Source organism: Aquila chrysaetos, chromosome 8 (genome assembly GCF_900496995.4).
Source record: "Aquila chrysaetos chrysaetos chromosome 8, bAquChr1.4, whole genome shotgun sequence".
In the NCBI taxonomy this organism is placed as follows: domain Eukaryota; kingdom Metazoa; phylum Chordata; class Aves; order Accipitriformes; family Accipitridae; genus Aquila; species Aquila chrysaetos.
Window position 1 is genome coordinate 2026127 of NC_044011.1, and position 22125 is coordinate 2048251.

General features: G+C 53.0%; 1 long non-coding RNA gene across 1 annotated transcript; it reads left to right on the forward strand.

The window, feature by feature from the left end:
• The first annotated feature begins 8748 nt into the window (after positions 1–8748).
• Positions 8749–21511, forward strand: LOC115345149. The gene is made up of 4 exons (XR_003924732.1): positions 8749–8818; positions 9910–9999; positions 19662–19843; positions 20544–21511. It is a non-coding gene; the product is annotated as an uncharacterized LOC115345149 (long non-coding RNA).
• The last annotated feature ends 614 nt before the right edge of the window (positions 21512–22125 follow it).

Sequence of the window (22125 nt, forward strand, 5' to 3'; positions counted from 1 at the left end):
GGGAGGTGGGGGAGGGCTTTTCTCTACCTACCCCCAGACAAAGATCCCTTTGAATCTAATCAAGCAGAAAAGAAACCCCTTTCCTGTGTGTTTTTGTACGAGGGGAGAGGGGTTAGGACTGCCCTGGAAGGTAAAAGGAAAGGAGATCCCATTTTTCCTTTCAACAATGAGATCTTTATAAATGTTCTCAAAAAAACCCCACCCCAGCAGTGGAAGGACGTTGCTACGTTTTCCCAGTGGACAAGGCGAAGATGGGGGTCGAGGCGATGCCCCGGCCCGGAGGGGACACGCTGGGGGACGGCGGGCAGAGGAGCGAGACGATGTTCAGAGTGAGGGTGGGGATGCAATTTGGTGGTTTATTTTCTGAGGTGCGGAGGGTTTCCAGTGCTCCCACCCCGCTCCGCCACCCTCGGAGGGTGCCCGGCGAGGCGCAGACCCGCCAGCGAAGAGCAGCGACCTCCCGTTGCAGCCTTTGCATACAGCTCCAGCGACCCGATTTCCTACAGGAGATCGTTCCTGCAGCGGGTCTGATCCTGGCTCCATCCAGATCAACCAGAAAACTTCCCCAAAGCCCCATTTCCTATTGTCCGTCACCTGCCAAAGCCGAGCTGAGGGGCCCAAAGACCCTGCTCGTGCTGGAGGATTTTTCCTTCAATGTAAAACGCTCCCTGGATGGAGGGACGGGCCACCGGTCCCTCAGGGAGGTGGCCGCAGTCCCGGGGCACCGTACTTCTGCTTTGCGATGGTTTTTCTTGGTGACCTCGGGCACGCCTGGACAGAAGCCATGTCCCTGCCCTGTGCTGCGGGGTGACTGGGGACACCCGTGCACCGCAGGACGAGGATCCCGCCGGGATGGGCTGCAGGACTTGCCGGCATCACCCGCGGGACCTTCCCAGCCCTGGGGGTCTTTGCTGTGCCGGAGCTTCTGGGGTCCCCGTACAGGAGTGCTGGGGTCCCAGCACGGGTGTGTTGGCAGCGCTGGTCTCGGTGTGCTTTTTCTCACTGTCATAACAAACCCATCCCTGTCTCCCTGCAAAAAATCCCCAATTTATCTATCACTGGACGTGCACCTACCCCCGGGTCTCTGAGGGTATAGCGGTGGCAGGAGCCCTGTCGCTTCCTTCCTCCCCGATGAGCCCCGCTCTGCAGCGCAGACAAGGCCTCAGACGCTGCTTTTTACATCCTTTTAACTAATACCACATGACAGTGATTTAAGCTAATCAGTACAACCTCCCCGTGTCAATGCAAGAATCCTCATAACCTCGGTGTTTACATTAAGTACAGCAGCGTTTCAGCTATAAAAGCACTTTCAAACTGACATTAACTGCAGTGTAACGATGTTAGATTGACTGGAGTTGGGTCAAATGCCTACCAAAAGCCTGCTAGAAAGAAGCTGCTGTCGAATTTATTGCGAAAGCATTAGCGTGGGGTTATCCTTGTGAGGCTGGACTTCTCCTGGACCCACATAGGCTGTTTTACATTTATGCACCCGTGTTTTGTACCAGTCCCCCTTGCTGATTTGCAGCAGTCCTGCAGCGCTTTGCCAGGCTGGGCTGTGAGCCGGGGGGGAAGCTCACAGCAGACCCCTGCCTTGTAGCACCCTTTTGCTGCTTTCGGTTGCAAACCCGGTCACCCACGAGGTGCTGGAGGTGGTTGGAGAATCGCTTCGCTCCTCTTCCCTGCCTCGCTGCCAGAGTTGGCTGCTCTGCCGGCAAAAGGGGCCGTGTTGGAGCAAAGCAGCCAGGTTAGCTCAAGGCAAAGCCGCTGCTCAGGATGATGGAGGGGCTGGAGGCGCTCATGCGAGGGGTGCTGGGTCTGGGTCCCACGCAGCCGTCGATGGGGACACGCGGCCAGAGGCTCAGCCCAGCACAGCGGCATGCGAGGTCAGGGTGCAAATCCCAACGCCTGCCGCGGTCACAGCCTGCGGGGCCGCTCGTGCTCCGAGTGTCCCTTTGCCACAGCCCTGTGTCCGAGCGGGAGCTACAGCATGGGGGGGAGAAACCCCCTGGGACCGGGAGGCTACCACGAGGTTTCTCCGACCGAGAGACCTTCGGCTGCCGGGAAGTGGAATAAACTGCAGCGCTTTGATTTCTGCCTATGCATGTCCACATTGGTGTTTGCATCATTTCGGCTGTTATGGTGGAAAATTTATTGTTGAAATAATTAAACCAGTATAAAAATGGTGCTTATAAAACATTTCGATGCACAAGATTTGTTTTTTTGAGAGTGGTGCAGCTCTTCTCCAGGGCTGTGCAGCTGGGTCTGAAGACGCAGGTACCCCAACATCACCCTGGGGTTGGGTTTTTAGCACCTTCTTGGTGGTTTTTGGACATATCGAGTTCCCCCAGCTGCTGGCAGGGAGGGGTTTCCTGACCCTTTGCTTCAGGTGCAATCTCTGCCCTGATGGAGGGAGTCCCAAACTGCTTCTGTACCTTATCCCGGAGGCCCCCAGCTCCCCCTTTCATTCCCCACGCTCCCCTTCCCCTTTCCATCTTGCTCCATGCCTTTTCCTCCTCTGCATTTGCTTCTCCTCAGGAGATGGCCAGTGCCCTGCTCCCACCCCAATCCCATTTCAGCATGGTTGTGTTTAAAAATAAAACAAACAAGCTATTAAATGAAAAATCTATAAAAACAAATAAATAAGCTATTATTACTATTTCCCAATCTCCCAAAGCCTCAGTCCTGCAGTCATATCCCCCGAGTGTTTTCTGGCAACCATAAAGGCAGAGAAATGAAGTCGGAGCACAAAGTCCCTTCCCGGTCCCATGTGTGATCTGGGGGCTTTAGCGGGGACTGTATATCTGAGCACACACACACGTACGCACACGTTTATATGTACAGAGATATATATATATATCTCTCTCCCGTAACTCTGCTTAATCCATCTGCTCATGTAGCAGCAGCTTTTTGACTGCTATTTATACTTTCCCATAGGCTTTAAAGCCAGGAGGGACCATGGCTGTCGTTCTCCGCGGCAGCCCTCGCCGTACGACGACCACCCGACTGCCTCGCAGTTTTCCGTGTTTCTTGGCTAGCAACATTTCCCTGGGAGAGGGAAGAGGGGTCCCCCAGCACCTCTCCTTTCTGGATGCGTCCCCATGCAGCAATCTGAGAGATGAAGGAGTCTGAGTGGGAGCTCCCCAGTGCCCAGGCTGACTTTTGCTCCTCTCTTTGCCAGGTTTCTGGCCCAAAGACACCCATCCTGTTCCCTGGGTGCTACTTACCAGCATGCTACAAGCACCCAGACCCGCAGGGTGTTTTCAGCAGGCCAGCTGGTCTTTTATTGCATGCAAAAGCATTCCCTGTTCTGTCTCATCCCTTTCCCAAGCATGTGCACAGGCAGTCGTGGGGTCCCCAGCTCCAGCAAGCAGAGGTGAGGGTGGTTGCTCCGGGGTCTCTTGGAGGCAGCAGGCAGAGCTGTCCCTCCAGGCCTTCTGCATAACCTTGAGCACATCTTTATTTTCCACTTCACCCTTTTCCCCCTTTGCTCTCAGGAGTTTTCAACCTGGCCACTGCCTTCCCCACCCATGAACTGTTTCCCAGGGGAGCTGAGGACCCCGCTCAGTGCAATTAAACCGGCTGATAATGGACTTATTTCCTCCGTCACCCTCCACAGCTGCTTTAGGAAGAGCCACAAGCCCATGGGGTACGCAAAATGTGGGGCGATGATGCTCTCGCTGCATCAGCTCCTGCTTCGCCCCGCAGCACCAGCACTGCTCTCAGGAGGGGCTGCACAGCAATAACCTCCCTGGCCGGGGCTCATCCCGGGGAGGCAATTTTTTTTTTTTTTTTTTTTTTTTTTTTTAGCACAGGAGGAACCTAATTAAGAGCTTTCAGGATTTTCCCTGACTTGCTGCAGCTGGTGCTTGCGAGCCCTGCCCACACGGTGGCAATATCTGCCCGGTAAGTGCAGGCAGGACCGTGCTGCCTGTATTCCTGCTGCTGCTCCGGGGGTCTGCGCGCCCAGGTAGGGGGGCCGGTGCCCAGAAATGGGTGGGTTTTGCTCACTTTCTCCGTTGTGCTTTAGCTGAGGGGTGTTGGTGTTGCGGTGCTGGAGGTGGGGGTGGGCTGGGCAGCATCCCGCCTTCTCTCTGTGTAGGGTAATGTATGGGGTCAGGGGTACCAGGGGCTTTTTTTTTTTTGTCCCAAGGGAGATGGTGGCTGTGTCACCTGGCAGCAAGGGCTGTGGTGGCAGAGCAGGAGGTCAGGGCTGTTGCAGGGGCAAGGTCTTTCTCTTGTCCCCTTCCCCATCCCGGAGCTGCTGCCTGCCCTCCTGCTGCCGGACCCTGCTCCGTGGCTGAGGTGGGCCTGGAGGTTGGGATGAAACAGGAGCTTCTCCCTGTGCCCAGCCTGAGGTTTCCTTCAAGCAAAGCTCTGAGGGACCTGATGGGTCCCATAAAACCACTTGGACACCTGCAGCACCCAGTGCCTTGTGGTGGTTGTGGTGGGGTTTGGAGGTGGAGGATTGCTGAGACCCTCATCCAGGCTGGGACCTGCCCTGGCTGGTCACTACCAGGGTGCTTTCTGGAGGTGGGCAGCTTTTTTGCTACGAGGACTGAGATTTCAAAGTGTTTACCTGTTCTCGGTTGGGATAAAAAAAGATGTGTAGTGTTTTGTGGTTTTTTTTTTTTTTTTTTTCAAAGCCAGTGGAAAAATCCACAGAGCTATCTGATTACTGAAATATTTTTCTTCCTACCACTTCAAAACATTGACTTGATCTCTCTTAACATTCCTTTCCTATAAATTAAATTGTGAAATAGAATGTATTATAGTTTAAAAGAAGTAAAATTCCAACACGTTTCTCCTCAGTCCTTTTCCTTTAACTGGAAAACTTCTCCACACCAATTATTTCAGGCAAACAAGTTCAATCTCAACCAGTTGGAATTTTCTATGAAAAATATTGAATCAAAACATTCCCAAACAGCCCTACTGTTAGCAACTAACAGATGCATTCACGTTCATTAGCCCGAATGCTCGCGAGGAGCTGAGCAGCAGCTTCAGGCTGAGTGTGCATCCCTCCTCCGAGTCCGAGCAGCCGTGGCTCTGCGTGCGTGGATTTCGGCAGGTCCCGGTTCTGTGGGCGAGTGTTGGGGAAGGGCAGCTCCGATGCATGTTTCTGGTGTAGGAAATACCTTGTAAAGGTGAAGGGGATGGTCTGTGCTGCTACCACCTGGCTGTGCTGGCTCTGTGTCTCTCAGCTCCTCCCCTGCTCCCATCCTGGTGGTCTGTCTGGGAAAGGGAGGATTTTTGGAGCAGGAGGGCTCAGGGTGGCAGCCACTGTGTTCTTTATTGCACACACTATATCGTGGCTGGACTTGGTGTGTTGCGCTGGGTCCTTGGGGGTGGGCGCTCATATTTGCGTGGGGTGGGTGCTGGGGGCGAGCACTGCATCCGCACGGCCAGAGGTGGGTCTGCCCTGCGTGGAGGGATGGGATGGGCAAAAGGAGGGGGGTGGCATCCAACTCACATGAGGGGAGTCGAGGTCCTGGGGTGTTTCCCAGGGTCAGGGGGCGAGCGATGGGGCTGGCGCCCATCTCCAGCCTGTCACCTCTAAGGGAGGAGACCAGCCTGCGATTCACAGGCAGCACCCCAATGGGCCCTAGCCCAGGAGTACTTGATGGACCCAGCAAAGCTGCTTTTCCAGGATGGCTGCTTTGGGGGGGGGTAGGGGGGGGGTGGGTCCAGGTCCCCCTTTCCCCTCTGCAGCCCCTCCAGATCTGCTGATATTCTTCCTTTTCTCCCCCCACCCATGAGGCTCCTGAGACAAAAGCCATATCAACCACTTTTATTTCAAAACACGAAATAAAATTAACTAGGGGGAGAGGGGGGAGCGAGCTCTTCTAAAGAGCACCAAATTGTGTTGCTATGGAAACGGGAGGAGAAGCCCAGTAGCTGATGCTCTCCTGGGGCTCAAGGGCTGGCTGTACCAGCCGAGATGTTTTCTCATCTCTCATTCTTTCTTCTTTTTTTTCCTGCCTTTTTTTTTTTTCTTTTTCCCCTTCTACCCTTTTGAAATTTGTCTCAGTGACTTAGCACTGGCCAGCAGCCCCGGCTGCCAGCTCAGGGGACTATGCCCTTTATTTGCCTGCAGGGCTGCGGGCAGGGAGGCTTCCTGCACATGCTGCCCTCTGCCAATGCCTGTCTTCTGCCTGCTTGGAGGTTGTGGGAGCTGTTTGGTTTCCAGAGCTGAATTTGGAGAACACAGGAGCTCAGGGAAGCACCCCCATGCCCCACTTCTCCTGGCTCTGCCTCCTTTACAGCACCTCTGCTCTCTAGCACTGTTGCAGCTTTTGAACTAAAAATGTGCTTTCAAAAAATAAAGCCCCAAACCTCTCTCTTTGCAGAGCAATGGTTTCAGGCTTTCTGCAGACTCAAGTGTGTGTTGGGCATGTTTACCTGGGGATACTGCTGCTTCACTGGAGCTTCTGTGTTTTGGGCAAGGCTGGGTGACTCTGAGTGCCCATAGGTGTAACTCCAGGACCAGACTGGTGATGGCCCTTGGCTGTCTGCAGGCAAACCCAACTTTCAGCATTTTTCAGCTAGCTGAGCATCCTCGGAGACGTAGCCTTTCCTCTGCCAGCTTCCATTTTGTAATCTGCAAAATGTTTTGAAGCACTCCTGGATATTGACCCTCCTGCAAGCCTGCTGCTCCCAGTGCTGGTGCTGTAACTCCCTGGTTTTGGGAGTTGCCAGCAGCATTTGGCATCTTGCTGGGATCGAGGAGGAAGGCTGTTTGGACAGCCGTGTTCTCACTGAGCTTTGTTTTTTCTCTAATTTCCCAAGTCTTGTCCTCCCTGACAGAAGGCTGGCGTGAAGGGGAATTGCTGATGCTGCTGTGGGGTGAGTCCCCTGAGGTGTCCTCTTGCTGCATGCTGTGTGTGCCCTTGGTCTTCCAGAGACCCCAAAATGGGGTCAGAGAGACTCTGGGGAGAGGAAAAAGCTGTTGCTCGGTGTGTGGCTCGTGGCAGGGTTAAAGCTGCAGGCATTGCTGCCTTGTCACAGGAGCCTGTAGTGCAGGGACCTGTTGTCACCTGCTGATCTACACAGGTGAGAATCTGCCACCCATCACTCCCTGTCATCTCTCAGCTTGTATAATTCACATCTTTAAAGGCATTTCAGTCAAAGTAGAAGGAATTGCAAGCTCTTGACTTCAGGGAACCATTGACTGAAATCTCTGCAAGGCCAATTTACCCACTGATCACTCCAAAATCAAATCATTTCAGCCCGTGTTAGAACTTGAAAGGGTGTGTGGATGCAGAGGTGCCTGACTGGGTACCAGGGAGGGTCCCCACATGCTGTGGCTGCTGCCATCTGCCCCAGGCAGCTGTGTTGTGCTGGCTCTGGAAGTAGCTGGCAAAGTATTTAGGGGAGGGGAAAAGTGCTATGGAAAGTAATATTTAATTAGCCCCAAGAGGATCATTAATTGGCAGCCTTAATTTGAAGTCTTGCCAGAGTCTGTTGTATTCCTACACCATTTAGCATAAAATGGGTCTAGAAGCTAATTTGTAGGTCACGGTGATTTGATCGCATATGTAGGGCTGCAATACCCACGGCTGGGCAGCCGAGGGAAGGAGGACAATGGGCTGGGAGTCACGTACCATATGCCACCTGCCCCATCCCTCGCCCCCTTCCCTCCTTTAAAATAGTGATAATGCCATCACCCCGCTCCTGGCTTTGCTAATGAGGGTTTGTGAAATGCTCTGAGCTTTCTGGAGGAGTGGGGGCTGTGCTCATTGCATTCCCTCTCTCCAGGCTCACTGAACTGCTCCAGACCCCAGCCTGGGCTGGATGTTTCATGTCCTCCTGGCTATATCCCAGGTTGAAACTGGGGAGGAGAAGGCTGGGGCCGGTGGGTTGTGTACTCCTTTAACACTGCTTACTGCCCAAAGTCGTGCCATGTTCGTCTTGGGCAATGCTGCCACCCCCCTGCCGTATATCCATCACAAGCAGCTATCAATAAATTTGTATTCAGAGCAACCTGGCAGGGAAAGGCTGTTTTTCTTTGCTACAGAGGTGAAGCCCCAAGGCTTGGGGAGGCTGAATATCTCACCGGGGAGCCACAAAGCCTGCACCACCCCTTGTGCCTTATCCCCATCCCTGGGCAGGGAGAGCTGGTTCCAGTAAGCTGTGTGACTCAAAACCAGCATGGCTGGTGGGGGCCGTCAGCTCGGGGCCAAGGGAAGATGGTGTTGCTTGGGGAAGCAGTGTGGTGGGGATCTGCACCCCATCTCCCTCTCCATCCTCCTGCAGCCGGTTTCTATAGTGACCAGGTACCTGCCTTTCCCCATGGCCCTGCCTGCACCTGATTCTCATTCACAGCATCACCCTCCAGAGGCAGAGGGACTGAAGCAGCAGCAGCCCCACAACCTGGGAGCGTGTGTGGGTGCCAAAGGGTCCACATGCTGCTTGGTGGAAGCACTCAAGTGTGCTTGCATGCTTCAGTTTGGTGTGCAGATGCTGCTCCCTGCAGCAACACCTGTGTGTAAATATATGTATATCCCCAGTCCTGCAGGTTTCTGGCATAGACAGAAGCTGGTGAGACCCATAAAGGTCCCGGGTAGGTTTGTCTTTTGCCCTGGATCTGGAATCCCACCTGGTCTGAGGCATTAGTGCCTCCTTATAGAGGTTGGAGGTGCCTGGAAAAAACGCAGGGACACATGGGAGCCTCCATGGCCAGAATGGAGGTTACTGCTAAATGCTGGTTTTTGTCTTCTGTCTCAGACCCAGGAGGAGGTCGGTGTGCCAGCCTGGGACAAGAGAGGTACCCAAGTTAGTGGTCTCTTCCTAGCTTTACCAGGGACTTGCTGCTGGGCTGCAGGTAAGTCACTGTCCCCCTTCCCTCCCAGGCTCCCTGGGTGTCTCATCAGGCTCCAGACTCGCTAGCAGGTCCCTTGGGAAGCTGTGCCCAACCTCTCCCACGTCCAGATAGCTGTCTCCAGAGAACACCGCAGATTTATTGTATGATGGCATTGGCAAGGCACTAAGCCCATCAGCACGGTGTCCCCCCCCTCGCCGGCTGGGCGAGAGGGACCGGCTGCAGCCCTGCTGTCTGCAGCCTGGCCATAAACCACTCCAATATGCCCAAACAGACAGCCAACCTGGACCTCAAGAATATACATCCCATGCTGTCCTGGTGTGGGGAGTGTGCCCCCCCCCCCGGGAGGGTCAGGCAGCCCTTTCCTCGGCCCCCGCATGAGATAACGCTCCCAGATAGAGTTATGCGCCCGATCAGCAAACAGCTGACAAGCGGCTCAGTAGGGAATAAAGGGTACAGGAGGTAGGAGATGGGTCTGGCTTGCTTGTTCGCTTTATGCTAAATAGCTGACATGAAGAAAGAGCTCTTCTCTGAAAGAGAAGGGAAATCCTGTCACTGTTTGCACAATTTGATGCTCTAAACTGCAAATCAGTCCTGCTAGTCTCCAGGCAGCCTCTTCCCACATGTGGGTACATCTCCCGGGATAGACAGAGCTCGTCCGTAGCTCTAGATACTCCTGGCATGCTGGGCCAGAGCTCAGCCATGCCATTACTCAAGCCAGTGGGAACCAAACACTCCTAGAATGTGCTAAAGAGTGGTCAAGCAAAAAAAAAATAATCTTGCCTTATAGTGTTTTTTCCCCCTGCCTGAAATACTTCGCTAATCTAACAGTCCTTTCCTCCAGGAGGGCTCCTTTACTTCTGGACTTTGCTGCCCAAGGCTCTTGCCTTGGCCGAGGGTTTCTCCTCCCAGACACCTTTGCAGGGAGTCGGTGCCCCATCTTGCAGGGTGACCGGTTGCTCGTTGAACAAATCAATCCTGCATCTTTGTGCCTGGGTTGGTGGGTCTTCACCTCTGCACAGCTCTGTGCACCGGCCTTGTTAGCTTTGCTAATGACAGCACTTTTCTGATGATAGATGTGCTTGTTTTCTTAGGGAGATGCTTTCTTCTTAAAGGCATAGAGCCTTTGGTGACAGAGCTAACAAGGAATTGCAGAAGGGGAGAGCTGGAGGGGACCTTAAAAGGTAATTTAATTTATCCCCTGCCCCAAGGCAGGATCAACTATTCCTATATAATTTCTGACAGATATTTGTCTGCCTTGTTCTTAAAAGCCTCCAGTGACGGAGATCCCACTGTGTCCCTGGGCTGTCTGTCAGAGGGCTCTAATAGTCCTTATTATTAGAAAGTTTTTCTTACCATCTAGTCAAAACCTCCCTTGCTGCAGTTTAAGCCCATTATTTCTTGTCCTTTCCGCAGCAGACACAAAGAACAGATTATTCCTGTCCTCTGCTGCTGCCCTTTATGTCTTTGAGGGCTTTCATCATGTCTTCCTTGGTCTCCTCTTGTTCAGACTAAACAAACCCCAGTGTCATCAGCCTCCCTGCTGCCTCCCCACCTTCCATGGGTGCCAGCGCTGCAGGATGGGGTTTGCTTGGGCAGCTTCAATGGGTGAAGCTGCAACAGCATCCCCTCCAAGCCAGGTGAGGGGCTGCTTGCAAGCAGAGTTTGGATGGGTTTTATTTATTTTTTATTTTTTATTTATTGCACTGTAACCTGTGTTAGCTTCCTGCAGGGTCACCTGGGAGGTTTGGGGAAGCGGTGGTGCCTTCGTGCAATAGCTATGGAAACTGCAGAGCTGCTGAAGGTAGGGCTCGTCTCTGCTGCAAATAGATGTGTCACATCTGCCTGTAACCGGGCTCAGGAGTTGCTGGCAAAGGTCGGTCCCTCGTGCTGGTGGACCTGTGGTGTCCTTGCGTGGATTTGCCTCGCTGGTGTGTTTTGTAGTGGCTCCTGGCAGAGCAAGACCCAGTGAGGAGAGCAGTTTGCTGGTTGCTGCCATCCTCATCCCTCCCATCCCCTGGGACCGAGCCCTTGGCACATCTCGTCCTGGCCAGGGATGGACACGTCTCATGGGGACAGACAAACACCTCCACTGCGGCTAAACCTGGGGGGTCCCAGGTTGTCTCCCTGCTCTGCAGCCCTGGCCCGCTGTGGCTCCTGCCCTTCTCCCAAAAAAGCAGAGAGCGGGTTCTGCTCAGCCAGGCGTGTGTTTCGACTGGTGTCTTGGCTGCGGACTCAGCCTGATGTCAGGAAACCCAAGAAAAACAGCTCCCTTGTTCCCCACCTGCTTTATCCAGGATTTCTCCACTGCCAGTGGGGAGTTCCCACCTCAGTTGCCCATTTCCCCCATCTTCTGAGCTCCTTTCTGTCTGCTTTTACTGTCCCATCGCATCTCTCTGCTGCCTGCGGCTGGGCTGTGGCTTCCCTGGAGCCACCCAGCTCCCGCTGACCCCTTGGTCTGCTCTTCTTTAGGCTGCAGCTCTGATTTGTGTGTTTAATATCTAATCACAAACCTGCCTGACAGCTCTCTTCCCTCCCGTCAGCGGTTTGTAGTGTAATGACTGTTTTGTTTCTGACTGTCAGCTTTGCAGGAGGCAGTTTGCTGATAATTTGGGAGAAGAAATTTGGAGTTTTTCCACACCCACCCCTCTATTCTTCTAGGTTTCCTAAATATATGTATAAAGTATGTATTTTTCAGGCATAGTAATTATTGATGTTTAAGGGGGTTGGCGTCCCCACCCATTCTTCCTGCATCCCTGTGGTGATGAGCTTGGTTTACTGGGATTTGGGATCCTTATAGTCTGTACTTCAGGCATTTTATCAAAGCATCAGGTGGAGGGATGAAACTCCTTGTTCTTCTGCAGTTTGGTCTATTAATGGGAAAAATCGCTTAGGAAAGCACTGTGGCTTAGGAGATGCCAGGATTCCTGGCACCAGCGGAGATGAACGCTGGCTCATTCATGTGGGTTGCAGCTATTTCCCTGGCTCCATGTGCAGGTGGGGAAGATCCTGGTTTTGATCCATCCGAGTGTAACATCAGTTCATGCTGACTCTCCTTTGGCTCATGTGATCCACCACTATTTTGTGGTCCGACATTATGGTTCACCAAGATTTTCATTAGGGAAATCAATGAGCCATATCATCCTGGTGCTGTCTTGGTCATTGAAAAAGCATAAATAATGCTGAGGCCTGTCGTGTCTCCAGGGCAACAGGAGCAACCATCAAACAGGTCTGGTTTCTGTGCAGAATACCCTAAATCTGTCATTCCGGTGAGTTCCGGACTCAGTAAACACCATCCCTCTACTTCTTTGCAGACCTTGGTTGCGTGATCGTTAATGCCAGCTCGGTGCAATCCCGGCCGGGTGGGGAGAGCGGCGTTGATCCAGCCTTGCCCTGCGGTCTGCGCACGTGTTCATGACTTCTTTGGCTCTGGGGGGGAAATCCTCGGGCTTTGCCAGCTAAAGGTTTAGGCAGTAACTTCTGTAGTGTAGCCGCTCTATATGGTGCATGGGCTTAATTTTTCCTTCCATTGAGCCTGGAAAAAATACTTTGTAGGCTGCTTGGCTGTAATGAGGTCTGCGATTACCTCTGGATGTGGACTCGCTTGCGGCAGCTTTCGGCACCACTGACAGTGGCGTGGAGCTGCTTTGCACCCGGGTGTGCTGGGTGGATGCTCACCTTGCAGGGCCTGATGGATATTGAGATGCAGACGGGTTGTGGAGCTGAAGGGTGCTGCCGAGCACCATGGTGGGCTTGGGCAGACATAGCCCCCAGCCCGACCTCCTCTCCTGCCTCTGGGCACCGTCGTGGGGCCCCTCGCTTGGTGCATGGTGTCCCTGGCATCGCCTCTCCCCTCCTGCCTCCAACCCTGCTGACAGGCTCTCTTTTTTTTTTTTTTTTTTTTTTAATTCCCCCAAGATTCACAGAAATTGTTTTTCTGTTACAAAATTGCCAGCAATTCCACTCAGTGTGAACTCGGTAGCGAGGCATCTCGGGATTCCTCCCCCTGCCTCCTCCCTCCTCTCCTGCCGTCTCCAGCTGCCCGCTCTCCCTCGGGAGCTGTTTTCATCCCACTTTCTTCTCTGATTGGCAATGTTTGCAAAAGAGAAGGCACCTATGCGTGAGAGCAAGGATGGCTCCAGCTCCTTCCCTTCTCCTCGGCTAATGACAGCCTTCGGCCCTGCGGGATGATGGATGAGGGAGAAGCAACCAGCCACCCGGGTGCCGGCTGTGGCGCCTGTGTGGGTGAGGTGGTTGCCCAAAAACCTGAACATGGGTGTGCAAACCTCCTGCAGTGAGACAGGTTTTCCATGTTACCTCCTCCGTGCCTGGCGTGCATCCCCTGCACTCGCACGGCTGGGCTCTGGCTGTAGGCTCTTCTATCCCAGGAATATGATTTATCTGCTGCATCTTCTTGACTCAAGTGATATTGAACGGGCTTATTGGAGAGCTGGTTTCTAGACAGGTTGAATTAAGGGTGGGAGCATGTAAGCACTCTTTTTTTTTTTTTTTTTCAGCTTTCATCTCCTTCTTGCTCTTTCCCTGCTTGACTCTGAGCTTTTTAGGGAGAACTTGCCAGGTCCTGGTGTCAGAAAATGATGTTGCGAATGGAGCCAGATCAAACCTGCCCAACTGTGAGGGTTTGGCAGGTCCTGGTTCCTCCCCTCCCTGCCCTGAGCAGCGCACACTGCTCTGGTCTGCAGAACCCCTTGGTGTCCAGCCCTGGATGTCCGTGATGCTCCTCAGCCCTTGTCGCCAGCAGCTTCTGCTGCTCCCAACCAGACTGGGCTGTGGTTGCCAGACTGTACTCAATGGACATGCCTTAGGATGATGAGGCTATCCAATTTACTCTGTAAATTGGTACCCAGCTTTCATAAGAACACTAAAAAAGTCCCGCAAAGCGCAACAGCTTGTGATAGCCTCCCCACCACCCACCTTCCCTCAGCGGCAGGCAAGTATGGATCGCCCAAAAATAGAGATGAAGAGTCCCAGAGGAAGCATATGGCAGATGGGACTAGATCCCTGACTATCAGGTTTTCTGTCAGTGCTTTAACTGTATGATCATCCTTTCTGCTTAGCTTTAAAGTATCGTGCTATTCCCCATGCTGAGGGGATAGACTCTGGCTGTTGGGTTAATGCTTCTGAGGCCGCCTTAGAACCTTCTTAGAACTTAGGACTTAGTGATGTAGAAGGTAGATTAGGCAGGTTTCCCCAACATTTTAAAGCTGTGATGCCTTTTGAAGTCTCCTTAAAGCAGTAGCCACATGCAGAGCAGGTGGGATTAGCTGGAGGAAACCAGAAGAGAAAAAGCATATTGCTGTACCTGAGCATCCCCGGATTTCAAGTGGCATTTTAATACTCCTGTCCTGTGGTAAAGATCTCCTAATACAGCACTCATTGCAACAGTCTGGGTGATTTCCTCCCATTGATTATCGGTCATGGAAATGGGGCCAGGCACTGCCTGGGATCACGGCTGGGATACCCCCTGTGCCACACAGCTGCTGCGGGCTCTTTGGCAGAGCCATGAGCTTTCCTGGGGGACCAGTGTGCCAGAAACACCGAGGGGCTTTGCTGGGCCCCCATCTCCTCTTTTTATTCCTTGTTTTCCTTTGTTCATCAGGTACTGGAAGGTGTCTGACTGATGGTTTTGCCTCCTGGGCAGGGTTAGGTTAAGGGGTAAGAGCTGCCTTTCCTGGCTGCCTTCTGCCAGCCCCTGTGAGCTGGAAGTCAAAGTAAAGTTTCTTTTGCAGCTCTGAAATGCATGCTGGCTATGCAAACACAGCCTACTGTCTTCAAGGTAACTTTGTGTTGCAGCTGGACTGTAATCTCTTGAGACAGCCATTGCTTTTGGGGTCCAGGTTGTTTCTGCAATGCCTTGTGCTGCATCAGTATAGCAACAAAACATGCAATGCAAAGCTCTGGGGCTCCCCTGAGCTCTCGCAAAGGTCCTGGTGCCCGCTGGTAGCATCATGTACCTTGTAACCCCAGGCAGGGCTTGATGCTAAAGAAAGGCAGCACCTCCCACCCTGGGAATTGCAGCTGGTTCCTGCGTGTGACCCCTCACGTACGTTATCTGCCTCTTGCGAACACCGGGGATGTTAAGCCTGGGCAGACCCAGGGAAGGGGGCTCTCGCTGCCCTGTGCACACAGCCATGGAGCAGGTAGGACTGCTGCGAGTTGACTGTGGCAGATGTTCTTGCTAGATACAAGAGAACATGGGTTGCCTCCATCCTTGGCTTTGCTATTGCAGGAAACAAACTTTCATTTAAGCAGTGACTGCATCCAGGATTTAATTAGCTTTGGCTGGCAAGCCCAAACCTGATAAGGTCACATTGAAGGGAAATGTGATTGGCGTTTCCATCCCAAAGAGCATCGTATCGGGAAGTCCTTTGCAGCTTAGATGCATACAGGGAGCAGGCAGGGGTGTGTGAGTACCGGCACTCCTGCCCTGCTGCAGCATTCCCACATTTTTTTTGGGGTGTGTTTTGGTTTAGTTTTCTAGCTCTGTTCCTTTGCAGCTGATGCTCCCCAGTGCAAGGCGCTGAGCTCTGGCAGGAAGGAGGAACGAGCCCTTCCCTCTGTACAGGCTGCGCCCTCCTGGTCGTGGTCCAAGCCAAGTCGTGTCGCATCGGTCCTGGCGCTGGGTGAGCTGAGCTCGCTGGTCCTCTGCAGCTCCCTCTGCATCGTGCGTTTGACTCCTATTCTGCATCCCGTCCAGCTCATGGGGCTGAACATCATCTCTGCAGCCTCTTAAATACCTGCAGCCAGGCAGGCTCCACTCTGTGAGCCCATCTTTGCTAATTCCCAGGGACTGCAGAGGCTCTTATCCCTGTCAGAGCTATGGATATGCCCTTTCCAGCTGCTATCCTGGGGATCAGCCTGTCTCTGATTTAAAGCTACAGTCTGCTGGCGGCTGCTGCTGCATTTCAGGAAAACAAGGGAGGGAAAAGTCTATCAGAGCTAGTTTCCTCAGGGCTCACCAACTCCTTGCAAATTCCTCTTAGAAATGGATTCACCTTGCACGTGGCTTTGCCTGCCTCTCTGTCCTCTTACAAATTCAATCTTTCCAGCTGAAGGAGAGAGGCCAGGGCAAGGAAACTGGGAAGAAGGGTATTTTACTGTATAAATCAAATGGAGGAAGTACCATGACCACAGGAAGATGCTGCTGCCTTCATAGGGAAGAGGAGACATGCAGTCAGCTAGCTTTAGCTTTTCAGGAAAAGATTTTTCCCATCCTGTGCATTTTTGACTTTTCAAAAGTTTTCCTCATTTGTACTGGGATGAACCCAAGTTTTCTAGAAATCTTTGCCAAAAACCTTCTTTTTGTATGGCAGGAGAGATAATCAACAATACTTGAATTGCCAAGTCCAGATCAGTGAGTCAGTGGGAAGCAAGAAGAAAACCTCATGCAATGTTCCTGTTGCTTATCGATTGCCGTGGAACATGTCATCCCAAACTGCTGCCCGTCGCCTCGCCCTCCCGGGGTGAGCACAGCACGGCACCGGGGGAAAATGGACTTCAGGCATGCTTCAGTATTGACCGGCCATGTGGCTTTGGGCAGAATCAACCTGTCTCTGTTAACCCGTATGCAAAAGGCAGATCCCTGTAACCTCCTTAACTCTTCTCTTTACGTGCTCTGTAGTCCCAGGGTGTTGCTGGGAATGGCACTGAGTCCTTGACCCCCAGCTGGGGATGCCTCGGGACCCTGAGCTCGGCAGCGGGGCACGGCTGAGCTGCTGGGATCGGGGACCTTGTCCTCCAAGTTTGGAGAAATGTGTCTTTCTCATCTAGGAAGCCACTGATGTGTCTCCTATCCCTTCTGACCCAGATTTCTGGTTCCTTCTGCTACAGAAATAGCCTTCGAACTCGCTCTTTTTAGGCATTTCCACCTTCTAAGCTCTCCCAGCGTGGCCGCCCTGTGCAGCGTGTGATTCACAGGCATCCTCCCACCCAGGGCAGCCCCTCCTCGCAAACAGGCTGGTGCCGTGGATGTCATGGGCAACCCAAGGACCCTCTCACCTGAGGCAGGGAAAATTCTGCTTCAGGAGAGCGAGGACCTGGAGAAATCCGAGTTATTGCTGGCTCTGATTCGATTCTTTCTCCATTGCATGCTTTTACTTCAGGGCACTGGGAGGAGAAGCCAGGGTCTGCGAGCGCTCGCTACATCTCTGCTAATGACTCAGGATTGCCTCTGTGCTGTCTCCTGGTGGCTGTCTAGCCATCAGCTCAAGCACAGCCATGGTAAATAATATTTAATCCCTGCCTCTGAGTCCTCTACCCTACGCTTTTCCCTTTCTTTTCTGGTTGCTGCAGACAGCGCTGCTCTGCTGCTCTGCTCAGGCTGTGGCATTTACCCGTGAGTGAGGTGTTAGCCGTGACTCAGCTCTCTCCTTGCATTTCCCTTTCCACAGTGTCTTAATCTTAACAGCCCCCCCCCCCTTTTTTTTTTTCTGGCAGAGAATATTGCCCAAACTCCGCTCTTCCCAGTCCCCATCACTGGGGTCTCCTCGGTTTCTGTCTCCAGCAGTGCAGGGCTGCCCTTGACCTTGACGAACACCATTTTGCCCCAAGCACGCCCACGCTGGATGCTGCCGTGGATGTGGCTCTTCTCTTTGCTCCTCTCTGCTGCCCTTCCTCCTCCCAGCACAAAAAAAAAAAAAAAAAAAAAATTAGCTGCTGCTTTTTGCTCTCATAGCTTTCTACAACCTCTCCCCACTTGCCCCAGCATGCCTCCTTCCCTTTTAAGTGTCAACATCTGCCTGTGATCACCCCGTGATAACTTGTCTCTCTTGTCCCATTGCTGAACTTCCAACTGCCTTGGCTTTCTCCTGAGCTGCCCTGAGGCTTTGGAGAAATCCCTGCAGCAGGAGGGAGCCTTTCTGATGGCTCCTGTCTTCCCACAACCTTCACTAAATCCTAGTGACTAGTAAGATACTTGTGAACTACACTAATTTCCATCATCCATACTAATGTCTTCTCCTTGCTGTCCTCGCTGGGACAAGGGTCATGCATGGCTCTGCCAGCAGGTCCCAGGCACGGGGAAGTCCTTTGCTGTGACCAGGGCAGGTTTTTCAGCCACCACTGACCTCTTGGCTGCTACTACATCCCCAACATCGTCCTAAGGCCAGGGCCAGCTTGATACAGGGGCCTTTGGGTGTGTTTTTTTTTTTTTTTTTCCCTCTCTCTGTTCAATGGAAGACCCTGCTATTGCCTCCTAAGCTGGGTCTGCTAGTGGCAAGGCTGGTGGTATCCTGAGCAATAAAAGAAAGGAAGGATTGAGTCAGCCGAGTGTGGTGAGCCCCAAGCCTGTCCTTCCCCCAGGCCACCACGGCTGGGGGTCAGTGCAGGATTTCTTGCCTGGTTAGTGGAAATATCGGTCATCTTCGCAATCAGCAAAGCTCCTCCTTCTAATGAGAAAATCCTCTTAAAGCTGCAGGAAGAAATCAAACCTCGTAAAGCATCTGGCTTTTCTCCTGTATAGGGTGGCTTCTGGGATGACTCTGCGGGAAAGGGGGAGGCTTGGACATCTCTTGCAAGGATGCAGAGTGGTCTGTCCTCTGCGCAGGTCTATCCTGTGGCCGTGGGCTGCTGTGTCACCAGCTGACAACTGCTCAGCCCCTGAGGAGCAGCACTGCTGGGGCTCTGTCCCCATTTAGTGGCCAGACTCTGGGGACAGCCCTCGACGCGGCCGAAGGTCCTCCGGAGCAGCACCAGGGAGGGCGGGGAGTTTTGAGAGGCTTTAGGGAGCAAAGGGACCATGTGTAGCAGGGAAAGATGCCAAATCCAGGGTGAAGAGAGAGGACACTTGACTCTTTCAACCTCTTTTCTGCCCCTCTCCTTTTCTTGATCATCCTCTTCCCTCAATCCCCCTCCTCCTCAGATGTCCATACATTATGCATCAACAATTCTTTGCCCACACAGCACTTGCGGAGAGAAACCCGGCTACCGGCTGATGAAAGTTAGCGCCTCCTCTTTAACGCTAGCCCAGGAAGCTGGCCGCAACCTGCAAAAATTTAACGTAATTCACAGCACATCCCACCTTCCTCCTCGCAGCCTGCCTCTCAAACCTGTGGGGGAGAGGGCAGCCCCAGCACCTCGGCTGAGCTGGAGAGACTGGGCTGGGGATTAGAAGTGGGGGTCCAGCCCCAATTCCCCTGCGTAACCTTGCCTGGGTTCCCTACTGTAAAATTTGGGCAATTATAGGTCACCCCTCCTTGCATGGGTGGCAGAAGGCAGGTCTCCTCGCAGGTGGTTTGCAGTGTGTCTGGTACATGGGTGCCTCGTTCAGCCCCAAAAAACCGTGCTGGCTGTGGAGCACCATTACGAGTTGTGGTCACATCTGTCCTCAGTTGCCATGGAGACTTTTCCTCTTCCCGATGCCCAGAGGAAAGCAGCGGATAACGGCAGCGACAGGGAGCTGCCGATGGAGCACGTCACCCCAGGAGCCTCGCGCCTGCGTGGGCTCTGCCGTCCGGCATCCCAGAGCACGTGAGATGCAGCATCCCCTCCACCACCCAGGTCCGGCTCCCAGGGGCTTCGCTCCAGCCGCCGGCTGACTTTAATGGTGCGACAGCGCTGGATGTTTATATACAGCAGTCACTATACCTGGGTCAATCCCGGTGGATTCAGACATGCGATCCAGATGTGCGGTGATAGGTATAGCTGTATGATCCCACCCGTGTGCCGCTGCAGGTGATCCTCAATCCCGGCGTGACCGTGGGTGGGCGAGGATCTGGCTCAGACCTCGGGATCTGGGTTTCCACGTTGCAGCTGAAATTTTTTTTCCTTTCCTAAGCAACACGCTGAGGGTCCAAACTCCCTGACCAAGGCGCCTCTTATCTTTCAGGATTTGAATTTCTGCAGTTTCAACCCCTTCCCCTTCAAGCTGCTGTGGTTGAAGGTTGTCACTTGCTTCTGCTGCCCACCTCCGTGGAGGATAGGGTGGTCACCCCCTTCCGCACACCTGGATTCGCTGCGGAAGGGCTGGGGGACAAGGATTGCTCGGTCCTCAGAGCTTGCTGAGCACATGTGAGTTTTGCAGACCTGTTCCCAGTGGAAATCAGGCACGGACAGGCTCCGAGAGGGACTGTCGGCTTCTTTGCGTGCTCCAGATGGGAAGGGACATGGAGGCAGCAAAGGGTCCCTTTCTGAGACAATAAAATCTATTTGCTGGTGGTGGCTTTGCTTATAAACATCTGCAAATACATATATTATTTAACTGTTATTAAGCCCTCGCTAGTCACTGTGAAATTGGGTGGCCAACTCCTCCTGGTTTTATCCCAGTGTGGGGCAGACTGGAGAATTTATCCAGGTTCTGCAATATTTCCCCTCTTCTAGTTATCTTTTATTGCTTGTCCAGCTCATTTCTGGAGCATCCCAGCCTCTTCCCTGCATTCCCAGAGAGAGATTTCCATGGGCTGAGGCGGTTGGGGCAGAGCAGGGACCTTGGGCTGGCTCCAGCATTGGAGGGATCTGGCAAAGCCCCTTCCCCTGCTCTGTGCCTGTTTTCTGGGCTTTACATTTGGGGGAGGAATAATATGGACCTTATTTAGAGGCTGTAGCAATATAGGTGCGGGTCTGCTATTCTTTGCCCATAATGGGCCTGCTCAGGAGTGGGAAATCTGGGTGTTGCAAGCAGGACCCTGTGGAGAGTGGTTTTTTAAGAGGGAAGGGGCTGGATGGTGCCAATACAAATGGTGCTTGAAGGGAGCATAAAGGCTTTCTTAAGCTTTCCAGGTGGATTTTGGAAGAAGATGGAGTGTGTCTGGAGGGGGGAATAGAAGAGGCGCATCCCCAAGCCTGCGCGTGGCGGGATGAAGATGCGAGGGTTTGTGCGTGACTGGGTGCATTATAAATGGAAACGTGTGGCTGTGTGGCCGGCGTGGGCGAGGGGCTGGGCACGCGGGTGAGTGTGAGCCTGTGCCGAGGGGGACAGATGTGTGTGGGATGGCTCTGCGTGAAGCTATATTAAAAATATGAGCAAGGCAGACTCTGGTGCTTCAGATGCTCAGGCTTTGCTTCAAAGGGGGACGGAGACGGTGCTGGAGGGCAGGGCTGAGCCTGAGACGTCTCAAATTCATTTCACTTCTGCCCCCCTCCTGCTTTTGGAATGGGTCAGCAGGGATTGCACGTGGGACGGACAGGCTTTCACCCACCCAATTTGTACGTACAGAGCCTGAACCTGTCCCTGCTTCTGACGGTTGGACTTGATCTTAAAGGTTTTTTCCAACCTAAACAATTCTGTGATTCTATGCTTACAGCCATGGTTTTTTTTGGACTGAGCTGCCACTCACGCAGCAGTGAGACCTGTTGTTAATGTGGGGGACAACCTCAGAGCAACAGCCCCCCCCCCCCAAGATACCCAGGTGATGCTCATATCAATGCTCCCATTTACAGCCTCTGCCAGGTGCTTGGTTCCTCCCCCTGGGTGGAGCTGGTGGGTTTTAAGAATGGGGCACAGACAAGCTGGGGCTCTTTTTTAATTTTTTTTTTTTTTAATTTTTATTTGTTTTTTTTTTTTTTTTTTTTTTTTCCTGAGACCATGCTTGGTGGGGGGCAGGTTTGGCACTGCCTGCTGTGAAGCACCCTGTTAATGGGGGATGCGACTCTCCGGTGAAGTGGGTGGTAGAGTCAGACTGGTAAGAGGAAAACCCTTTTTGATGGCTGCGTAGATTGGGAACTCCTTGCTGGGGGAGTTTGCTGAGACCGAGACAAAGGGTATTGTAGGGCGAATAAGAGCATCCTATTAGCATCATAATATTAAACTTTTGGGGTGCTGGATCCTCAGGGGTGGTCTGATCTGGCCTGGGAGAGGGGGAGGCTGTGATCCTGACTCCCCCCATCTGTAGGTGGCATTTGTGGCCCTTTGCAGGGGCTGGGTGGCAGGAGCTCCTGCTCCCCAAAACCTTTCTCATGTGCTGGAGGTGCGAGTTGCCCTGGCCAGCTTGGGCTGCCCAGCAGAGGAGGGAGGATGAGGATGGCTTAGTTCATGGCAAGGGCTAATTAAAGGCGAGGAGCACCCATATCTCATCCTGTGGCGGGTGCTTCAAAGGACTTTTTAGGACAAGTCAGACAAAAAAAGAAATGTATGATAAATAATTGAGATCCGAGGCTCAGCTTTCATGTTCCTCCCGTCCAGCCCAGCCATGAAGGGACCTCGAGCCCCTTCTGCAGGGTTGGGGGGGTTTGGGAGTTGGAGGGTGAAACAGTGACCGTGCTGCTGCGAGGCTGCAGCTGAGCTGGGGAGAACAGGAGAAGGTTTAGGAGCCTCTTTTCTTCCTTTTCCCTCTTTTATTGGAAAGGAAAAAGGC